This window comes from Heterocephalus glaber, unplaced genomic scaffold (genome assembly GCF_053883595.1).
Source record: "Heterocephalus glaber isolate CG9 unplaced genomic scaffold, H.glaber_assembly_v1.0 deba00001555, whole genome shotgun sequence".
Lineage (NCBI taxonomy): Eukaryota > Metazoa > Chordata > Mammalia > Rodentia > Bathyergidae > Heterocephalus > Heterocephalus glaber.
The window spans coordinates 10791150-10815284 of record NW_028258346.1 but is presented as its reverse complement, the minus strand read 5'-3'; the positions used below and the strand labels follow the sequence as shown (position 1 = coordinate 10815284).

Genomic DNA, 24135 nt, shown 5'->3' with positions numbered 1-24135 from the left:
AACATAAAATCATTTCATCACAGTTAGTTTTGAAAATCTAAGATAGAACAACTTTCCCCCAGGAATACTCACTCTTTAACAAGTAAATAGGAATGTGGAACCCAAAGAGATAAGAATAAAAATGAACGACTTCCTACAATACTGAACTGTAGAATACCTGTTAAGATCACATGAATCGCCAGCATCTTTTGCAATGTAGTTAAGAAGATAGAAAATGGTCATCTTACATGTGGTACACTGGAAAGACAAAAATAAGAATATAACTACTTGCAGTTCTTGTTTGTGTAGATGTTATTTTTATCAAAGTAAACAAAGTATTCTAATCAAATTACTTATCTTGATTTATATATCTTGTTTTATACATGTAGCTGTAAGACAGGGAACAACAGATTATAAATCAAAAAGTATTTCTTTACAAATACAAGTATTTTGCTGGTATGAGGATTAATCACAGCAAAAACCCCCACAAAACTCTGCCACCTTAATTATTGTAGTTCCCCAGAATAACCGAGTGAGGAAAAAATAATCAGCATTTTCAAACTGTAAATAAATATCAAGTAGACAAAAGTGGTAATGAACAACTAGCTAATCTTTCAGAGAGCAGCCATAAAATAATACTTTTTGCTTGAAATGTATTGACAAAGAATCAAATATATAGAAGGGGAACTCCATAAAAATACATGGCCTTCAGCATTGTTTTCCCATTATTCTCTTCCCCACCTGTTGTCACCAGCTTTCGAGGTCTCCTGAGCAAGGTCAGCCTGCCCTCCCCCCTTCACTAACTATGGCTGATGCATTAATACATGCGCGTGGGGAAGAGCACGACTCTCTAACCTGAATATGGGTCTCCAAGGTGGATCTTATTAACCTTTCTCACTCACACCAGTGAGGGAGGCTTTGATTGAAGTAGGAAGAAAGATCAATGTATCTATTATTTAACTAGGAAGAAAAAAGCTTCAAATAAAAATCTAGCATAAATAAATGTTCTTTTAATAATGTCAAACCTGCATTCTGCTTGTGACTCAAGGGCTGACTCCACAATGTCATTTTGCTTCATTTTTGTTAAGACTATGGAATATTCAAGAAGGATATTTAGTAATCATTCTTGAAAGTATGTAGTGGGAAATATATAGATAGACTGAGGTAGAAGTTACAGTGATAATTTGCATATTTAATAATTATTGTTTTAATTGACACATAATTATACATATTTATGAGGTACCATGTGAGATTTCAGTACATGCATAAGTGTGTATTGTTAATACTTTCAATATAAATTCCAAATAACTCCAACTTTTTTTTATAAATTGGGATTTTTAAAAATAAACTTTTACATTTCTTAACATAAAAATAATTCTATGGTTCTCTGAAGATATTTTTTGAGATAATTACAGATTTCTAATAGTCTCAAGTAATACTACAGGAGAAGATCTATTGTTCATCAGGCATACCTGTATGATAACAGTTATTTTGAAATCATATGGCAATGTTGAGACAAATGAAGAGCCTATCAGTGTTTTCTGGACAATTTCCATCCAGGAACATCAGGGCCCAGCTGTGGAGCCAGGAGAGCCTATTGCAACACCACCTCCTCAGTGGGGGCTTTGGACAGCTCCTGGAAGACAGAAGCTGTGATCCTCTTTCTGAGATGTCATCCACTTTGAACTAAATGCCAATAGGAGCTGCACTAAAATTTAGCCTTTAAAAAAATGTTTTCTTTCTTTACTTTTAATTAGGCAAAAGTATTAAATCAGTGGCAGGATGTTTTAGAAATATTAGCAATTAAAATGTCTTATTAAATTTGTTAAAACTGATTTTTGTGAAATAGATTATTTATTACCTTTACATTTTTATAGCTAAATTTGCATATAATATATTTTCAGTTAATTATGAATGAATATCCCAAACAAATATTTAGGAATTATTTACACTTTATCTTAGCCAAAAGGCCAAGAAGCGATTTTTTTAGGAAGTATCTAAATAGTACATGTAGAGCGATTCAAAGCATGAGGAGCAGATGCCTGTTTAAAAAGCAAAGGTAAACAAGTATGTGTGATAGTGGTTGAAATGTCTCTATAACTGTATAATTAAGGACAGTGATTTTTGCTTATGTGATTAACTATTAGATTAGACAATTTTCAAATTTTCTTGCCATCTAACTCAATGATGCTCACCCCATCATGCCAGGAAAGCATGTGGCATCCCTACCAATTCCTTCACCTTCATTTCCAGTAGAGAGTACATTATAATGTCATAGATTTCTTAGATCCATTCACCTTTGTCCATTGCTGTCTTAGTTACTTTTTGCATTGCTGTGACAAAACACCTGACCTTCATAAGTTAAAAGAAGATTTATTTCAGCTCAGTTTGTAGAGGTTTCAGTCCAAGGTTGGCCAGTTCCAAGGCAGGGAAACATGGCAGAGGGACATCACAGAGGAGAAACAGTCCATAGTATGTCAGGGAAGAGGCAACAAGCAGCTAACTAGCAGTGAAGCAAGTCTCCCTTTCCCTTTTAACCCATCCAGGCTACAAGCCTTTTGGGTAGTGCCACCCATATCTATGGTGGGCCTTCCCATTATCCACACCCAGAATTATGCTAATTCCAATCAGTGAACTAATTTAGTACCACAAACCCTTAATCCCAGTATCACACACCATAGATCTATCCAACTCTGAAGGGCTCCACCTATGAGTGCATAAGGCTTTGGGGTGACATCTAGATACAAGCCATAACAACAGCCAACACTTAAGTGAAATGTACCATTGTCTTTCTCCTGGACTACTTAGTGTACTCCACATCTACTCCTGCCTCTTCTACCTGTTCTGTATATATCAACCAGCAAGTAGTTTCAAATCCCATGTCTTGTAAAGCAAAAGTAATCTAATATAGTCTGTTACTAGTGAAATAGAAGAGGGTGTCATGATCTTATGGAGTAAGGCTGACTCTAAAGTAAAATATTTTTAGTTGATTCATGAAGGATGAATAAGATATACATGATGGAGAAGGGTAGCTAAGGAAAGATTTGAGGTTTAGTAGCAGCATGTGTACATACAGTAGAGACAAAGGTATGTAAAAAAAAAAGCTGTTATACTCCTGAATCTCAGCTGCATATGGAGGAAGCATGCACACACACACACACACACACACACACACACACACACACGCACGCAAAAGAGATGAGAAAAATTTTTAAGTATGAATTAAAAAAATCCCTGTATGTTATGTTACAGAGGTTTCCCTTTTCCTTGTATTATATTAACAGACAACAAATATTTTAAAAAACTGGAAATAATATTAATTTTTTGTTTAGGAAAAAATAATCATTCCAGTAGCAGAGAAATACACTATTAAGGAAATTAATTCAGAGGTAAAAGATCCAGCTCAAGAGAAATTGCTGTGTTTTAATAAGGACTATAAATACCTTGATGTAAAGCATTTCTGTTGTCCTGAAGAAGAGGTATGCACTAGGGAAATATGGAGAAGAGGGCCGAGAATAACGTGGTAAATATCAATGTACACAAATTTGGGGAGTTAGGATGGGTTAAAGAAAATTGAATGGATTCCCCAATTCTTTGGCTTGGAAAATATGGTTGGAGAATGATAACACTAACCAAAGTAAAGTACAAGAGAAAAACTGCTTAATTTGATTAACATAGAAAAAAAAGGTTTTAACTCTAATTTTAAATATACTGTATTAAGTTTTGGGAATTCATTCTTACCTCAAATATGTAGCTACAATATAGCTCATTCTGGAACATCAGAACTGGGAAATAAATTTTGATTCACAGACCATATGATATTACAGAAGCCTCATGTAGGGTGGGGTTGTCTATTAGAATTGTACACAGAAATGAAAAGAAGATGGTTAAGACAGGCAGGATATTAGAGGTAATTTCTCTTCAAAAGCAACCAGTATGGAATGCTTTATACTTTAATTCTTTAATTTTCCCATGGCATTTTAAAAATATTTGATCTTTATTTTTGAGGTATTGTTTTTGTGTTATCATCAACCTACTTCACCTATGCTTAGGGAAGAATAGAAAGATTTTTTTTATATATATCAGGGATCAAACTCAGGACCTTGTGCTTGGCAAGCAGGTGCATCTCCAAGGAGCTACATGCCCGACCTGAAAGGTCACTTTTGTAACAAGAAATTAGAAGTGGTAGATAACTAAGAACCTGGGAGACTGAAAGCTTGTGGAAATTATAATTAAATTGAAGAGTACTAAGGAACAAATTTTAAAATCATTGAAGAAAACTAAAACTATTTCATTAGGTTTTTTTTCCTTGGCTTTCTTCTAGTCAGCAGATTCTCCTAAGGTCACAAGCAGACGGATTCAATGTAAGTTATTCATGAACTTAAAGACAGGATTCAAGTGAACTGTCATAACCAAGCTTATAAATTGTTTTTCAATTTGTCTTGTTTGCACACATAGATTTGAAGAGTGCTGAATAAAATATTACATATATTTTTGAGTTGTTTATCCATATCCATGGGCTACAAAATAATATATTAAACCAACTACATATGCAAAACATTTGGAAATAAAAAAATACATCTATAGCTGCTATTCCACTGCTCCCAGCTCAGAGGTAGCAGCTTCCAGTTCCCCACTCCACCACTCCCGGCCCAGAGGAAGGGGCTTCTGGGCCACTGTTCCACCACTCCCAGCTAAGGAGTGAGGTGTGTGGGCACCAAGAGCATCCCCCCCAAACATCAAAATGAGAAGACACATAAAAAAGTCTGAAAACCAAACTTCCAGATCACTTGCAACAACCCCAAAGGGAAATGAGGTGGAACACTGATACTCAATCAACTGGAATCCCTGAACTGGCAGCAAAAGAGAATCTGGAAAAAATGAAATCAGAAATAATTTCTCAGATAGCAGCAAAGATTGTGCTAGTAGTGCAAGACATGATTAATAAACCTAGAGAGGAGCTGAGAAACATGATGGAATCCCAACATAGAAAACAAATGTAATCCATAAAGCAAATGCAAACAGATTTCCAGGAGATCAAAAAGTCCACTGAAAGTCTACACAGCAGAATGAGCCAGTGTGAGGACAAAATTTCAGATATAGAAGATAAGACTGCAGTTAGTGACCAGGAAAAGAAAAACTGCTTCAAAATTGTAAGGGACCACAAGAAATCAATCCAACAACTGTTAGACAAACCAAAGAAGAATAACATAAGACTGATTGGAGTCAAAGAAGAAACAAGAGAGCCTGTACACGACATAAAAAAACTGTTCAGAGAAGTAATGGCAGAAAACATCCCAACCAGATGAAAAGAACTAGACATAGAGATAAGCAAGGCATATAGGAGTCCAATTAGCTGTGATCAAAAAAAATCTACACATAGACATATAATTGTTAAGATTCCAGAAACCCAACAGAAAAACAAAGTTCTACAAGCAGTTAGAGAAAAGAAACAAATCACATACAAAGGAAAGCCCATCAGAATCACAGCAGACTTCTCAATTCAGACCCTCAAGGCAAGAAGAGCTTGGAGTGATGTATTCAAAACTCTAAAGGAAAACAGCCTCCAACCCAGATCAATGTACCCTGCAAAACTATCTTTCAAAATTGATGGAGAAATAAGATACTTTCATGACAAAGAGCACCTTAGGAACTTCATGAAAACCAAACCAGCACTCCAAAAAATTTTAGGCAATATTCTAGTAACAGACAATGAGAATCACAACCCCAGGAAGCACAGCAGAATGAACACATCTGGCATGACAAGAAATTAAATGTAAAGGGGGAGAATCTAACCAAAAGAAAAATTCATGACAATGATAAGTCCATATGTATCAGTTATAACCATCAATGTTAATGGTCTCAATTCACCAATCAAAAGAAATAGACTGAAAGAATGGGTCAAGAAGCAAAATCCAACTATATGCTGCATACAAGAAAAACACTTAGTTCAAAAAGAAACTCATAGACTGAAAATTAAAGGGTAGAAAGCAATACTCCATGCAATAGGAACCCCCCAAAAAAGCATGAGTAGCTATCCTCTTGGCACATCAAGTAGATTTCAAACCAACACTGATTAAGAGAGGCAAAGAAGGACACTACATCATTGTAAAGGGAATAATCCAAGAGGAAGAGATGACAATCATAAATATACATGCAACAAAGACTAGTGCACCTAACTATATAAAACAAATATTAACAGACATGAAAAGTCATATATGCACTAATACAATAGCAGTGGGGGAACTCAATACCACACTGTCACAAATAGATAAATTAGACAAAAAATAAGTAATGAAATACTAGAACTCGGTAGAGCTCTTGAACAAATTAACTTAATAGATGTTTACAGAGTGTTCCACCCCACAAAATTAGAATACACATTCTGCTCAGCTGCACACAGGACATTCTTCAAAATAGACCACATACTCACTCATAGAACATGTTTCAGTAAGTGCAAAGGAATTGACGTTATCCCCTGTATATTATCAGATCATAGTGCAAATAGTGAAATTGGAGGTCAATAGCAAAAGAAAACCCCAAAATTTCAAAAAAACATGGAAATTGAACCACACACTTCTGAATAACCAATAGGTCACAGAGGAAATTAAAGAAGAAACAAGACAGTTCCTTCAATTAAATGACAATGACAATACAACATATCGGAATCTATGGGATACAATGAAAGCAGTCTTGTGAGGGAAATTCATAGCAATGAATACACATATTAGGAAAACAGAGTGAGCCCAATTAAACAACCTGTTGCTGAATCTCAGGCTTCTAGAAAAAGAAGAGCAGGACAAACTCAAAGCTCATACAAGGGAGGAAATTATAAAGATCAGAGCAGAAATCAATTCAATGGAGACTAAGACAATGACACAAAAAATCAATGAAGTCAAGAGTTGGCTCTTCAAAAGAATAAACAAAATTGAAAAACTCGTAGCCAACCTTATCAGAAAAGGCCCAAATCCATGCAATTAGGAATGAAAAGGGTGAAATTACTGCAGACCCAGAAGATATTCAGAGGATCATCAATACCTACTTAAAGAACCTATATGCCAATAAGACGGAAAACTAAAATGGACAGATTGCTAGATACATATGAATTACCAAAGTTGAAGGAAGGAGACCTAAAAATTCTGAACAACCTGATATCAACCAATGAAATTGAAAACGTAATTAAAAATTTATCAACTAAGAAAAGCACAGGTCCTTATGGCTTCACTGTTCAATTCTACAAGTCATTTACAGAGGAACAATGGCCACTACTGTTTAAACTCTTCAATGAAATTGAAAGGGAAGCAATACTCCCAAATTCATTCCTGGAAGCGAGCATCACCTTGATCCCCAAAGCAGAGAAAGACCCAACCGAAAAAGACAACTATAGGCCAATCTCACTATTGAACATGGATGCAAAAATCCTTAATAATATACTGGCAAATAGAATTCAGAAGATCATCAAGAAGATCATACACCCTGATCAAGTGGGATTCATCCCAGGCATGCAGGAATGGTTCAACATACGCAAATCAATCAAAGTAATATACTACATTAATAGAGCCAAGGACAAAAACCATATGATTATCTCCATAGATGCAGAAAAAGCATTTGACAAAATCCAACATGCATTTATGATAAAAACCCTACAAGTAATTAGAAAGGATGGTCTCTACCTCAATCTGATAAAAGCCATCTATGAAAAACCAACAGCCAGTACCATTCTAAATGGTCAAAAACTGAAATCCTTCACACTAAAATCAGGAACAAGACAAGGATTCCACTATCACCACTCTTGTTTTATATAGTTTTGGAAACATTAGCCATGGCAATTAGACAAGAGAAAGAAATAAAAGGAATAAAGATAGGAAATGAAGAAGTCAAATTGTCATTATTTGCAGATGACATGATACTCTATACAGAAGACCCCAGGAACGCCACCAAAAAAGTCTTCTAGATTTAATAACATATTGAGTAGAGTATTTGGATACAAGGTCAACACACAAAAATCAATAGCTTTCCTCTACACGAACAACAGACTTACTGAGACAGAAATAGGGTAAACAATTCCTTTCACAAAAGCACCCAAAAGCCTGAAATACCTTGGAATAAACCTAGCAAAAGAAATCAAAGACCTCTTCTCTGAAAACTATAGCACTCTGAAAAGAGAGATTGAAGATGATATCAGAAAATGGACAGACATCCCCTGCTCCTGGGTAGGAAGGATTAATATAGTGAAAATAGCCATACTTCCAAAACTGCTATATAGATTTACTGCAATCCCAATTGAGATCCCAGCAGCATGTTTGATGGACCCTGAGAAAACAATCCAAAAATTCATTTGGAACAAGAAGAGACCCAGAATAGCAAAAGCAATGCTAGGTAACAGAAACATGGCAGAGGGTATCACAATCCCCAATTTACAACTCTACTGCAAAGCTACTGTGATAAAAACAGTATGGTACTGCAAAGAAACAGACTTGAGGAACAGTGGAACAGATTAGAAGATGCAGAAACGATGTCAGACACACTCAGCCATCTCATCTTCGATAAAGGAGCCAAACACCCTCACTGGAGGAAAGATAGCCTCTTTAATAAATGTTGCTCAAAATATTGGGTTTCAACTTGTCAAAGATTAAAACTAGACCTATATCTCTCACCATGCACTAAACTAAAATCGAAATAGATTAAAGGTCTAAATATTAGAATAGAAACGCTGAATCGGCTGGAACAGAGGTAAGGTAGAACTCTTGAACACGTTGGTGTAAGAAAAGATTTTATGAACAAAACCTCAGTTGCTGGTGAAGTAGTATAAACAATCAATAAGTGGGATCTCTTCTTATTAAAAAGCTTCGGCACACCAAGAGAAACCACCAACAGTGTGAAAAGACAACCCACAATGTGGGAAAAAATCTTCACCTGCTGTTCCTCAGATAAAGTCCTACTATCTTGAATCTATAAAGAACTTAAAAAGATCAGATCTCCCAAATTTAAAGACCCAATCCGAAAATGGGCATCTGAAATGAACACATTTCTCACACAAAGAAGTAAAAATAGCAAATAAACATATGAAAAAATGTTCAACATCACTGGTCATTCAAGAGATGCAGATGAAAACAACATTGAGATTCCACCTCACCCCAGAAAGAATGGCTGCTAGCATGAAATCAACCAATAACAAATGGTGGTGGGGCTGTGGGGAAAGAGAAGCACTGCTCCACTGCTGGTGGGAATGTCAACTGGTGCAACCACTGTGGAAATCAGTATGGAGATACCTCAAAGAACTAGGACTGGAAGTCCCATTTGACCCAGCTATTCCCCTACTGGGTATCTTCCCCAAAGAATTAAAAAAAATCATACCACAGTGATATATGCTCACCCATGTTCATAGCAGCACAGTTTGTGATAGCTAAAACTTGGAAGCAGCCCAATTGTCCATCAACTGGAGACTGGATAAAGAAAATGTGGTTTTGTTTTTTGTTTTTTGTTTTTTTTTATAAAATGCAGTACTATTAAGCCATAAAAAATGAGAAACTAGAGACATTTATTTCTAAATGCATGCACATTGAGGCGATACTTTTAAGTGAAATAAATAGGACACACATGTAAATACTGAATAGTTTCTCTAGTGTGAAAAACCGAAAGTGCAAAAAAGGACTAAAAGGTATAATAAATAATGTGAAATGGGAAGAAAAGGGGCAAAGGGGAAGGGGAATTGGGAGAGGCAGGGGAAAAGAAAGAACAGAATGGATTAATATGAGAAAATGAAAAAAATGGAAACAAAGTCTTTGTAGATGGGGGGATGGAGGGGTTGAAGGGAGGGCAGGGGAAGGGGGGAAAATAGGAACCAAGAGAGACTATGTAAAGGTGCAAATTTCCAATGATGAATGTCATTATATTGTATACCTAAAATGTACCAATGATTAGAATGAGTAATCAATAATGCAAAATAGGAAGAAAATGTCGAAAGGGGTAGGGGAATTGGGAGGGGTAGGGGAAAGGAAAGAAGGGAAAGGAAAAATTATGAGAAATGGAAAAAATGGAAACAAAGTCTTTGTAAATAGGGAAGGGTGGAGGGGGTGAAGGGAGGGCTGGGAATGCTGAAAAAATAAGAACCAATATGCATCTTGTAAAGGTACAAGTTCCCAATGAAAAATGTAATGTGTTGTATACCTAAAATATATCAATAAAAGAATTTAAGGAAAAAAGAAATACATCTGTACTTAGCCCACACTATTTTGTTCTTGCCATGATTCCCTGAAGAATAGAGTATAATGCCTATATAGATATTGTTGCATTGTGTTAGGAATTGTAAGCAATCCGGAGATGATTTTGAAGACAGATTAAGATGTTCACAGGCTGTATGCAAATACATTGCCAGTTTGTATAAAGGATTTAGCATCTGCATATTTTAGTATGTGTGGAGATTCTGGAACTAATCTCCCATGAGTACCAAGTAAAATTACATCTATGTGTATTAAATTAGATTTTTATTTTGTTGTTAGTACTACAATGCTCAGGGAGGAAAAAAAAGATCACACAAAGAAAAACTCATATATAAATAACCGTACCTTCCCTAAATTATTTTTCATGAATACCCAAGAAGAGATTTAATATTTCTTGAATGGTCTGTAAGTGATGGATGATGAGACCATACTCATTAAAAGAAATTTTTACTATAGAAGGAAAAAGGAATATGTTGAATGAAAGAAAAATACTGATTGATATGAAAAAATAGTTAAATATAAAAATGCATAAAATTATTTAAAATAAACTAAAAATATAAAAATATTCAATTGAATATTTTCTAATTAATATTGCAATAAACTTTGCAGAAAAATAATTTGATAAGCAAGAAAATTTATTTAAAATATTTTATTTGAAATATAAATAGAATAGGAATAGTTCATTCCAACATGGTGCATGTGATATGCCTCCCATGTAAAATTATTCTAGTAGTAGATTGTCTCTTACATTATTTAACTGCATTTCAAAATGCTTTTATAAATTAATAATTATAGATTTACAATTAAAAATTACTACTATCTGCCTACTATAGAAAATAAGAACAATTTCAAATAACCCTACATTTTCTCTATTCTCAAAATGATGATAATAATTCTAGTTGAACTGTATGATACACAGATGATTAGCATTTTTCTTTTAGAGCTATAAATTATGTTGCTTGTTTGACTGTTTTACAATTCAATAAATGTATTTTCCTTGATAGTGTATTGTCTTTCAACTTTTTCTTCAGACTTCAAATGTAAAGTAACCCATATTCTTGGAATTGTAATTCCTTAGAATATGTGAAGATATATTTTATGATGCTGGTTATAAAGATAATTTGAAATAAAATTTTTCAAGTCATATGTTATGTTTTTTCAAAGCAATCAAAAAAGTTACTGGTTCTATACATGACAATATGCCTGAAACCCTTTATATAATTTGCACGCAAGATTTTTCAGAAGAAAAACCATAAGAATAAACAACTCAAGTAATGGCTTTAATTTTTAACTCATTATTCTGTTTTTTTCTTCTTTTACAAGTCATTGTATGTAATTAATAACTACGGTTTTATGATTTATTTGAGAAAATATTTTGTGGTTGATTATTAAGATAACTTTAGATTTGATAGTTTCTTAAACATAGACTCTATTTTTAACAATGGACCAAAGGTATTGGCACAGTGTGTAGAAATGAGACTGAAAAACTGTATAGAAATAGCTGAAAAAAACCTGTAAAATATCACTTTAATGCCAATCATTTGAGGTAAAAAGGAGGAAGGTAAAAGCACAAGAACAAACATTTAGCTTAGAAAGATGTTTCCCAACAATACAAAAAATGAGCAAGTCGGATTCTATAAATATAACCTTGAAATGTGGAAAGAATGAGAAACTGATCATTGGTAATCTGATTGGAAAAGATAGATCTGGAAAGACAATATTGAAAAAGAAGCATTTTTATGCAAGTCAGCACCAATTCCGCTTCTTTGATAGTGGAGTCTATTGCCTTTCAAAACTCTAGTCTCTTCAAGGCACAAGTGAAAAAACCATCATCTGGGTGAATCTGGACTATTTTTTTGCACACCTTCACTCAGACGAAATTAATTGCTCTTCAGTAGTTTTGTAAACTTTTATATGGTTAACTAGTATAAATGCATTACATTAGTTCTATTTATTCCTGTGCTTAGCTCAAGTGAACTTTTCCATAGTCTGCAAGTGGGTTATTCATTTATGCTTCCTTTGAGTTTAATGACTAAAAGTTAATCTGAAATTAAATATTATAACTGAATATATTTGTGTGATAAAAATGACATTATTATATATACATGAATAATTAAATCCAGTTAATTAACATATTTGTCACCTAAATGTTTAACTTTAGTGGTAGGAACATTTGAAACTTATTTTTAATGGATTTTAATTGTATAATACGTTATTAACCACAGTCACCATGCTCTATAATGTATCTCCAAAAACTAATTCTTCCTGTGTAACTGAAACTTTATCCAGTGGTCATTTCCCCCCCCCCATTTCTCCATACAGCAGACTCGGGGCACCACCATTCTACTTTATACCTTCATGAATTCCAATGATTTAGATTCCACATGTGGTATTTGTGATGTTTGTCCTTTTACAACTTATTCACAAAGAAACTGTTCAACAGCAATGTCGCTAACATCACTCATCATAGTGTCTTTCAGGTTCATTTATGTTGTTGCAGGTAACCAAACTTCCTTATAAAGCTGAATAATATTCCATTGTATATCACATCTCTATATTATATATGTGGGTAAATATACACACATATATCACATTTTCATGATCTACTATCCACTGGTAGAAAATTAGGTTGATTTTACAACTTGTCTATTGTGAATAATACTACAATGAACATAGCAACATCACTGGATTAAAAACACCCTGTAGGTTAGTAAAACAGGGCGCAACCCTTTGACACTTACATTATACCCTTGTGGGCCCAAGATGTCAGACATGGAGCTCAATAGTTGTCCTGATAAGTTTTGCTCTTGCTTTGGTTTAATTCTTTCCCCCTTCTTCTTCCCTTGTGGAATAGGACTATTTACTCTGTGTTATTGAAACTTGGGATTTTGTAACTTTTTTTGACATTTTAGTATTAAATTTGCCTTGGATTTCAGAAGAGACTTGCAATTATTTAGTGGTACCTCCGTTCAAGAATTTAATTCGTTCCATGATTCTGGGGAAGATGTCTGCTTTCATGTTCACGCAGGGAAAATGGCCATAGTCATGCTTATCCCTCGTTATGGAGTTCCTGAACAGAACCAAAATGTTACAAAATGCTTTTGTTTACTAACAGAAAATGGCTCAAAAACCACTAGCGTTTGAAGCATTATTATACTTCTGAAAATGCTGGAACTGTTGAGACTTCAGCGAAGAGATTATTGAATTTCCCGCTTTATGTGGGATACTGTATTATATTAGATAGACTAATAAACTTGCTATTGTCTTTGTTAAGTATAGTTTAAGGAGATGTGTGACAGGTGGTGGATTGTAGACATTAATATATCAATTTCATTGGATTAGGAAACAACTAGTAGATTATAAACCATAGTCCTTTGTGCCTCTGTGTAGGTCACGGATGTGTGACCTTGAATAGTATTTATGATCCCTATTTATAAGCCAGTTTTTCCCGACATTGCTTGCCTGCCTGCTTCTTCACTGCCATGGCTAACCAGCTTTGCCCTATAACACATTTCTTCCACAATGCTTCTGCATCGGAGCCACCTGACCATGGAGGGAAACCATGAGCCAAATTAACTCTCCTTTCTTAAATTGCAGACATTTGGCATTGTGTCCAATAATGAGAAAGCTAACTAAAATATTTGGTTATTAAGTATATTATGAATGTTGATTTTTAATAGTATTACATGTTCTTCTACACCATTACTGATTTTCTGCCTAAATTTCGTATCAATAATTGTTGGATATATATTTATAGCTCTGATTATAATCATAGGCTTGTAATTGCATAAATTGTCAATTCATATAATTATAGAAATAATTAGGTCTCCCTGAAGTATTGTCAGAATTTGCTTCAAATATTTTGAGATTCTTTTATTATATTCTTAATGTTTTAGTACTGCTATGCACTCCTGATAAATTCACTGTCTTATCATTATGTGTATACATTCTGTCATTACATATATATTATTACATGGCATACTGTATATCTTTATTGATGATTGTTGTTCTGATGTCTTTTTGTCACTGTGGTAGTATATAATGCACATGACAAATGCATATAATATGGTATATTAATGTATCATGGTGTATCCTTTTCCATTTTGTTATGCTTTAAATACTTGTATTTATTTAAAGTATTTTTAAATTGCTGTACAAATTATAGTATAATAAGGAGGCTTTATTGTGACATTCTCAGCCTTATTTATTTGAAAATTTTCTTAAATTTTTATTAGCTCATGCTTGAAATATGTAATGATTGTATTCATTGTGAGGGTTGATCTATCACATTTTAATCTTCTTACTTCCTCTTTATCTCTCCTCCCTTCACCTCTCCTCCCTTCACCCATCCACCCTTCTGACTTGGGAACAATCTTATTTTAAAAGAAGCTTATATTTGAGTCTTTATTTTGTATCCAAAATGACAATGTTTGCTTCAATCATTTAAGTTGAATATGAGTGTTAACATGGGTAAAATTAAATATATGAATGTGATATATGTATTTTTTAAAAAAATTACTACCTGCTTGCAGTACATAATGCTTATGCTCCTTGTGTGGAGTTGGTACACCTATATGACATGTGTTCATTCCTTTTTTCACCCCCTTTCCCTCTTTTTTTCTTCTCCCTCCATCTCCTGATCCCCTTACTATTTGAGGAAGAGCTATCTCACTACTTCATATTACCTATCTTTCACTTTGCTGTTCATTTATATTCTGGGTTTCTCATATAAGAGAAACCATGCAATATCCAAGGTTGTGTGTCTGATTTATTTCACTTAAAATTAAGTTCTCAAGGTGGATCCGTATATGTTGGTCCCATATGTTCTTGCTATCTTTTCTCTCGTGTTGCTCTAATTTTGATCAATTATGTATATTTTATGATTCTTTTTGTCTCTACTGATGGATTAATAGCTATAAATCTTACTAGTTTCTTTTATCTTTGCTTATGGACTTAAAGAATAAAAACTTAAATTCCTTCAAGTTATCTGATACTACTTCATGTAGTTTTTTATTACAACCTTGTAAAAAACATACTTCCATGCTCTCCTGCAGTTATGGATTGTACTGTTTTCACACAATTTACTCTTACTAGTGTTATCAAAACCACAATATTTTGATTAACCATTGAATTCAATTCTAAATAGATTTAAATAAAAACAGAAAGAAATAACAGAAACCAGTTGGATATAACAGAGACAGTGGGATAGACAGAATGAGGAGTGAGCTTACAGGAGCATAAGGCTTATGAAATCCCACAGTTGGCTGTTTTGAATGACAGACTTAGCAATGCTAGCGTAGCACAGCTCTGCCCAAGTGGGAGGCTCGAGTGCCAGAGCAGCCAGTGGTGTGAGTGAGAGTCTGAGTGCAGAAGATTGAGGTCCTGGCTGAAAGACAGCTGGGCAAAGAGTGAATGCTTCCTACCAAATCCTATGTTATATTCTGGCTTCTTGGTAAATTAGTCAGTGTTTTCTAGATAAAAAGAACAAACTATATATATATATATATATATATATATATATATATATATATATATATATGCGTGTGTACGTGTGTGTGTTCTTGACTTACTCATATGTTTTTAAATTTATATATGGTTTATTCACATACGTTCCATTTAAAAATGTGTATTTATGTGTCTTATTTAATGTATAGGATATATTTTGGAGAATTGGCTCATACAACTGTGTATGGGTTCCTAATTTCATAATCTGTCATCTGCATATTGGAGACCTAAGAAGATGGTACTTTTGTTCAGAGTCCAAGAGCCTGAGGACCAGGAGAGCATCTGATCTAAATCCCAGCCTTAAGAAATGATAAGCTGAGATAAAATGTTCTGATTCAAGAAAGGAGGCCAAAAATAAATGGTATGTGGAAAATATTTTTCATTTTCACATTTTGATCTATGCAACCGCTCAAGACTGGATGAGACCCCCTCACCTTGGGGAGGGAAGTCTACTTAAATCAGTGTACTCTTGCAGATATCAATCTCATAAAGAATCCTCACAGACTCATGCAGAATAATGTTTAGCTAAATATCTGATTCCCCTGTGCCCCAGCCAACATGAGAGTGAATCAGTGCAGAGGCTCTGCTAATTTGTGCTGATCCAGAATTAAATCTACCTCATTTCCTTCTTAGGGTGTTTTAAAACCATTTCTGCTTAAGGTTAAATGAAGTACTTTTAGAAATTATATTTTTGCTTTTCTATATTTGAAAATTCACTGGCTGGCTCAAACAGTTTAATTAAAAATGACAGACAGTGAATTTGAATGTATACTATTCAATCAGAACAGTACACAAAAAAGATTAAAATAGAGCCTCAGAGACCTGTGGGAAAATATCAAATGATTCAATATACATATAATTAAGTTTTAGAAGGAGAAGAGAACAAGACTGTGGCAGAAAAACTCTTTGAAGATATAATGTTAAAAAAAATTTCCAAATTCGATGAAGGAGAAAAATTTACAGACTGAATAAGCTTAGTGAGTAAGGACAAGAAAAAAACCATTTAAAGAAAACTACACATAGATACATCACAACTAAATTACTAAAAGTACATACATGGTCCCTATCTTTTACTCTATTAAAAATGAATTCAAAATTGATCAAACCCTTAAATGTAAGTTCTAGAGCCCACACCAGCCAGGCACATCCACAGATGTCGATGAGGGTCCCTGGTCACAGGGAACCCACCCCATCCAGCCCACGCCCCCAGCAGCGATTCACTTAGCCTGCAGGATCCCCTCCCCCTTGCTCCTCTGGCCTCTTGGGATACTGCCACCTGGTTCCACACTACAAAGACACACAGGGAACACTGTACCAACAGACCACCATACTGCCTAAATTGGAGGGATTATCACCTCCCATCGGAACTGGGACTATCTTCAGGGGAAGGGCAGCTGGAACCTGAAATACAACCCTGCAGAGTTCAAACCTACAGGAGGACAGGGAGCTCAACTTGCGATTTGCAGCCAGAAATCTGCCTGAATCTCACAGGTCTGCGACTGCCTTGCTGAGACTCATTGACTTATATCTGCACACTACTACACACGTTGTCTATTGTAACAGCAGAGAAATACCCTGAAGGAGGCCTTTCATTTTCATTTTTATTTTTTATTTCCCAAATTAGTATTATTAATTTTTTTCCTACTCTTTGCAAATTTTTGTTTTTCAATCCTCTTTTTCTTCTTTCTTTTCTATTTCCTTTCTCTCTCTCTTACACTCACTCTCTTGCTGTCCCACATTGTTCATCTGTCTTTTTCTTCCTGTTCTGGCCCTCATTCAGATTTCTTCTTTATTTTTCTATTATTCTCTTTTTCCTTCTCTCACCTGTGTCCTCTGGGCTCAGTGCTAACCTTCCTCTATCCTTTTACCTATCGATCCCTCCCTCCCCAACTCCTTCTAACTCCCCATACAGAATGGTAAAGTTGTTATATTGAAGAGTTTATTCACTATAAACATATGTAGGATTGGTTCTAGATTTTGATTTAATTCACAAAGTTAAAAGTGATAGATTAATAACTACCACAAAATGTCATTTTATAATATGTACTTAATGCTATGGTGTTGCTGATTGTACCACTTGGGCTAAGGAGTTGTTATTGATCTAGTCAGTGGTCTTTCCTGATATAATGAAAATGAGATAGCCTCAGGGTCATTAGAGACTCAAAACTTAAAGAACAGCTATATCTGGAAGACACCTCTGAGAAGTAATCATTCCATAAGAGTTCTAATTACAAGCAACAAAGATACAATAAGCAATTTTGAAGCATCAACCCAGGAGTTAAACCAAGGACAGTACCAAAAACAAAAATGAGAAGATATTTAAGCAAGGCACAAACTCAAACTTCCATCCCACCAAGGGTAAACCCCAGGGGAAAGCAGGTGGAGAAGTCCAATAATCAACCACCTGGAAACCCTGAACTGATAGCACAGGAAGTAACAAAACAAATGAATGAGGCTCTAGAAAAATTCAAAGCAGAAATAATCTCCCAGATATCTACAGAGATGGTGAGCAGAGTGAAAGACATGATTAGAGGCTCTAGAACAGAAATAGATAAAAAAAAAACTAGATGAGCTCAGAAACATGATGGAAGCCATGAATACGCAGCATAAGAAAGAAATGGAAACCACAATCATCCAACATAAGAAAGAAATGGAATCCATGAAACAGATTCAAACAGATATTCAGGAGACTAAAAACTCCATTAAAGTATCCGCAGCAGATTAAGGGAAACTGAAGATAGAATATCAGATATAGAAGACAGGATTGCATTTAAGGATGATGAAAACAGAGATTTCTTAAAAATAGTAAGGGACCACAAGAAATCAATCCAGCAGCTGCTACACAATGCAATGAAGAATAACATAAAACTGATAGGAGTCCATGAAAAAACAGGAGAAAGTATAATAGACATTAAAAAAAAAAACTGTTCACAAAAGTAATAGTGGAAAACTTCCCAGACAGAGAGGTACAGTATTGGACATACAGATAAGTGAGGCATATAGAACTCAAACTAGCCATGATCAAAAAAAAATCTGCATCTAGTTATATAATAGTCAAGATCCCAGAAACTCAACAGAAGAACCAAATCCTACAGGCAGTTAGAGAAAAGAAACAAATCACCGCCAAAGGAAAGCCCATCAGAATCACAGCAGACATCTCAACACAAATCCTCAACTCAAGGAGAGCCTGCAGTAAAGTATTTCAAACCCTAAAAGAAAATAACTACCAACCTAGACTGTTTTATCCTGCAAAATTATCTTTCAAAATGGATTGGGAAATTAGATACTTCCACGACAAAGAACACCTGAGAAATTTCATGAACACCAAACCAGCACTGCAAGCAACTTTAAACAATATACTACAAAAAAACAATGAAGGTCACAACTCCATGAGGCCCAAGAGAGGGAAGCCATCAGGCAAGGTAAGAAACTAAAGGGAGAATCACCCCGCTGCAGACGGGCAGGTCTGCCCATGCCCTACTGAGGTCCTGAGTTACACAGAACATGCTGAATCAGCCTGCTGCAGACAGGCAGGTTTGTCCACACCCTACCGAGGTCCCCAGTCATGCAGAATATGCCAAATCAGCCCACTGCACACAGGAAGGTCTGTGCATGCCCTACCGAGGTCCTGAGTTGTGCAGAAGACACAAAATCACCCTGCTGCGGAGAGGCAGCCACCTGGTTCCACACTACAAAGACGCAGAGGACACCAGACCACCAGACAAAGGTACTGAGTCCTGCTGTTCCCATCCCAGAGGTAGGGGCTTCTGACCCATCGTCCCACTGCTCTTGGTCCAGAGGAAGGGGCTTCCCAGCAACCATCCCTCACAATGCTCCCAGCCCACAGGAAAGGGCTTTTGGGTCACCATCCCTACTGCTGCTCCCGGCCCCTGTCCCACCTCATCCAGCTCAGAGGAGGTAATCCATGCAGGCGCTAACAGCCCCCCGGCCCAGTTGAAATGCGAAAACAAGTAAATAAGTCTCAAAACCAGACTTTCAGATCACCTACAGCAATCCCAAAGGGAAAGGAGATGGAACACTCTGATACTCAATCACCTGGACCCACTGAACTGGCAACAAAAGGGGATCTGGAAAAAATGAAATCAGAAATAATTTCTCAGATAACAGGAGAAATTGTGCCCCTAGTGCAAGACATGATTAATAAATCTAGAGAGGAGCTCAGGAACATGATGGAATCCCAACATAAGAAACAAGTGGAATCCATAAAACAGATGCAAATAGATTTCCAGGAGATGAAAAACTCCACTGAAAGTCTACACAGCAGAATGAACCAATGTGAGGACAGAATTTCAGATATATAAGATAAGATTGCAATTAGTGATTAGGAAAAGAAAAATTGCTTCACAATTATAAGGGAACATGAGAAATCAATCCAGCAGCTGCTAGATGATGCAAAGAAGAATAACATAAGACTGATTGAAATCAATGAAGAAACAGGAGAGAGTGAAGATGACATAAAAATTTTCTTCACAGAAATAATGGCAGAAAACTTCCCAAGCAGGGGAAAAGAACTTGACATACAGATAAGTGAGGTATCTAGGACTCCAAATAGCCTTGATCAAAAAGAATCTAAACATAGGCATATAATTGTTAAGATTCCAGAAACACAATGGAAGAACAAAGTTCTACAAGCAGTCAGAGAAAAGAAACAAATCAAATACAAAGGCAAGCCCATCAGAATCACAGCAGACTTCTCAACACAAACCATCAAGGCAAGAAGAGCTTGGAGTGACATATTCCAAGCCCTAAAAGAAAACAGCCTCCAGCCCAGATTGATGTACCCTGCAAAACTATCTTTCAAAATGGATGGAGAAATAAGATACTTTCATGACAAAGAGCACCTTAGGAACTTCGTGAATACCAAACCAGCACTCCAAAGAATTTTACACAATATCCAAGGAACAGACATTGAGGATCACAACCCCAGGAAGCAAAGCAGAATGAACCCATCTGGCATGTCAAGAAATTAAATGTAAAGGGGGAGAACCCAACAAAAAGAAAAAGTCATGGCAATGACAAGTTAATAAGTTTCAGTTATAACCATCAAAGTTAATGGTCTCAATTGACCAATCAAAAGAAATAGACTGGCAGAATGGGAAAAGAAGTAAAATCCAACTATATGCTGCATACAAGAAACACACTTCATTCAAAATGAAACTCATATACTGAAAGTTAAAGGGTGGAAAACAATACTCCATGCAATGGGGACCCAAAAAAAAGCAGGAGTAGCTAACTTCTTGGCAGATCAAGTAGATTTCAAGCCAACACTGATTAAGAGAGATGAAGAAGGTCATTACATCCTTGTAAAGGGAAGAATCCAAGAAGAAGAGATGACAGTCATAAATATCTATGCACCAAACACTAGTGCACCCAACCATATAAAACAAATACTAACAGACATGAAAAGTCATTTATGCACTACTACAATTGTAGTGGGGGACCTCAACACCCCACTGTCACAAATACATAGATCAACTAGACTAAAAATAAGTAATGAAATACTAGAACTCAATCGAACTCTTGAACAAATGAACTTAACAGATGTTTACAGAGTCTTCCACCCCACAAAATCAGAACACATTCTTCTCAGCTGCACATGGGTCATTCTCCAAAATAGACCACATACTCACAAATAGAACATGTTTAAGTAAGTGCAAAGAAATTGAAGTTATCCCCTGTATATTATCAAACCATAGTGTGATGAAATTGGAGATCTATAGCAAAAGAAATGCAAAAAAATTCATAAACACATGGAAATTGAACCACACACTTCTGAATAACCAATGGGTCACAGAGGAAAATAAAGAAGAAATCAGACAGGTCCTTCAATTAAATGACAATGACCATACAACATATCAGAATCTATGGATCACAATGAAAGCAGTATTACAAGGGAAATAGCAGTGAATATTCATATCAGTAAAACAGAACAAGCCCAGTTACACAACCTGATGCTGCACCTCAAGCTTCTAGAAAAAGAAGAGCAGGACAAACTCAAAGCTCATACAAGGGAGGAAATTATAAAGATCAGAGCAGAAATCAATCCAATGGAGACTAAGACAATGACACAAAAACATCAATGAAGCCAAGAGTTGGCTTGTCAAAAGAATAAACAAAATTGACAAACTCGTAGCCAACCTTATCAGAAAAAGGAAAGCAAAGGCCCAAATCCATGTGATTAGGAATGAAAAGAGTGAAATTACAATGGACCAAGCAGAAATCCAGAGGATCATCAATATCTACTTCAAGAACCTATACTCAAATAAGATGGAATACACAGAAGAAATGGACAGATTCCTAGATATGTATGAATTACTAAAGTTGGATGAAGAAGACCTAAAAATTCTAAACAACCCCATATCATTCAATGAAATTAAAAACATAATTAAAAACTTACCAATTAAGAAAAACCCAGGTCCTGACGGCTTCACTGCTCTACTCTACAAGACATTTAAAGAGGAACTACTGCCACCACTGTTTAAGTTCTTCAATGAAATTGAAAGGGAAGCAATATTCCTGAATTAATTCCTGGAAGCAAGCATCACCTTGATCCCCAAAGCAGAGAAAGACCCATCTGAAAAAGAGAACTATAGGCCAATCTCACTAATGAACATATTTGCAAAAATCCTTAATAAGATAATGGCAAACAGAATGCAGAAGATCATCAAGAAGATCATACACCCTGACAAGTGGGATTCATCCCAGGCATGCTGGGATGTTTCAACATATCCAAATCAATCAATGTAATACACTATATCAATAAAGCCAAGGACAAAAAACCATATGATCATCTCCATAGATGCAGAAAAAGCATTTGACAAAATTCAACAATTATTTATGATAAAAGCTTACAAAAAATTGGAATAGACCTCAATCTGATAAAAGCCATCTATGAAAAACCAACAGCCAATATTAAACTAAATGGTCACAAACTGAAATCCTTCATACTAAAATCAGGAACAAGACAAGGATATCCACTATCACCACTCTTGTTCAATATAGTTTTGGAAATATTAGCCATGGCAATTAGACAAAAGAAATAAATAAAAGGAATAAAGATAGGAAATGAAGAAGTCAAATTGTCATTATTTGCAGATGACATGTTACTCTATATAGAAGACCCCATGAACTCCACCATAAATCTTCTAGACTTAATAACCAAATTCAGTATAGTAGCTAGTTACAAGGTCAACACACAAAAATCAATAGCTTTCCTCTACACGAACAACAGACTCACTGAGAGAGAAATAGGCCAAACAATTCCTTTCACAATAACATCCAAATCACTAAAATACTTTGGAATCAACCTAACAAAAGAAATCAAAGAACTCTTCTCTGAAAACTATAGCACTCTGAAAAGAGAGATTGAAGATGATATCAGAAAATGGAAAGACTTCCCCTGCTCATGGCTAGGAAGGATCAACATAATGAAAATAGAAACAAAGAAACTGATCTGAGGACCAGTGGGACAGATTAGGAAAAAAAGGCTAGAAATAATAAATACTGGCAAGCTGTGGTGAAAAGGTGAATCTCAGGTACTGTTATTATGAATGCAAGTTATTATAACCATGATGGAAAGCAGTATGGAATTTTTTCAAAACTCTAAAGAGTGAACTTCCATGTATTCAAATATAGCACTTCTGACTACATCTCAAGAAAATATTTTGAGTACTGTATATCAAAAACAGTACTGTGAGCCCATATTTGTTGCTGTACTATTCACACTATCTAATAGAGTCAAACTAGATGCCACCAGTGAACAAATAGATAAATTATGATAGATAGACATAATGGAGTAATATGCAGCTGTATAAAGAAGAATGATATCCTACCATTTACAGCAAATTGGATATGGAACTGGAAGACATTATGCTAAATGAAATGTCATTGGAGCAAGAAGGAAAACACCACACATTTTTCTCACAACTAGATGTTTACAATTCTGTATCAGACTGTTTGGTAATGACTACCAGAGATCAGGAAGGGTAGAAAAGACAGGAAATAGAGGTTGAGAAACAGGTAAGCAAACACAGAGCTCACAGTTAAACTCCAGTGTTCCATGGTACCGAGGGACTATAGTTCACAATAACCTATTACATATTTTATGTGCAATTAGAAAAGACAAGTTCAAGAGATCCAAAGTAATCATAAGGAGGTGGAAACATTAATTACTCTCATTTGATAAGTATAGAATATATTTCATAGCTGTACTGAAATACCACACTGTATCCCATAAATATGTGCACTTATGTATAAATCAAATTTTTTTATGTTTAAGGAGATAGAATTATTAACTACTCTGATTTTCCCATTATATACATTTATCAAATTATCTATCAAACTGCATTCCCAAATCTGTAGAGTTAAAATAATTAATTTCAAAATAAAATAAGAATTTTAGAACATT

At 35.3% G+C, this 24135-nt stretch overlaps 1 long non-coding RNA gene across 16 annotated transcripts in view; it reads right to left on the bottom strand.

Moving 5' to 3' along the window:
- The window catches only part of LOC147824090 (uncharacterized), a 160721-nt gene that overhangs the window by 6644 nt on the left and 129942 nt on the right, over positions 1-24135 (bottom strand). For all 16 annotated transcript variants that reach the window (XR_015442881.1, XR_015442888.1, XR_015442878.1 and 13 more), the window contains one exon: positions 158-237. This is a non-coding gene — a long non-coding RNA (uncharacterized LOC147824090). The remainder of the gene's footprint in view (positions 1-157; positions 238-24135) is intronic.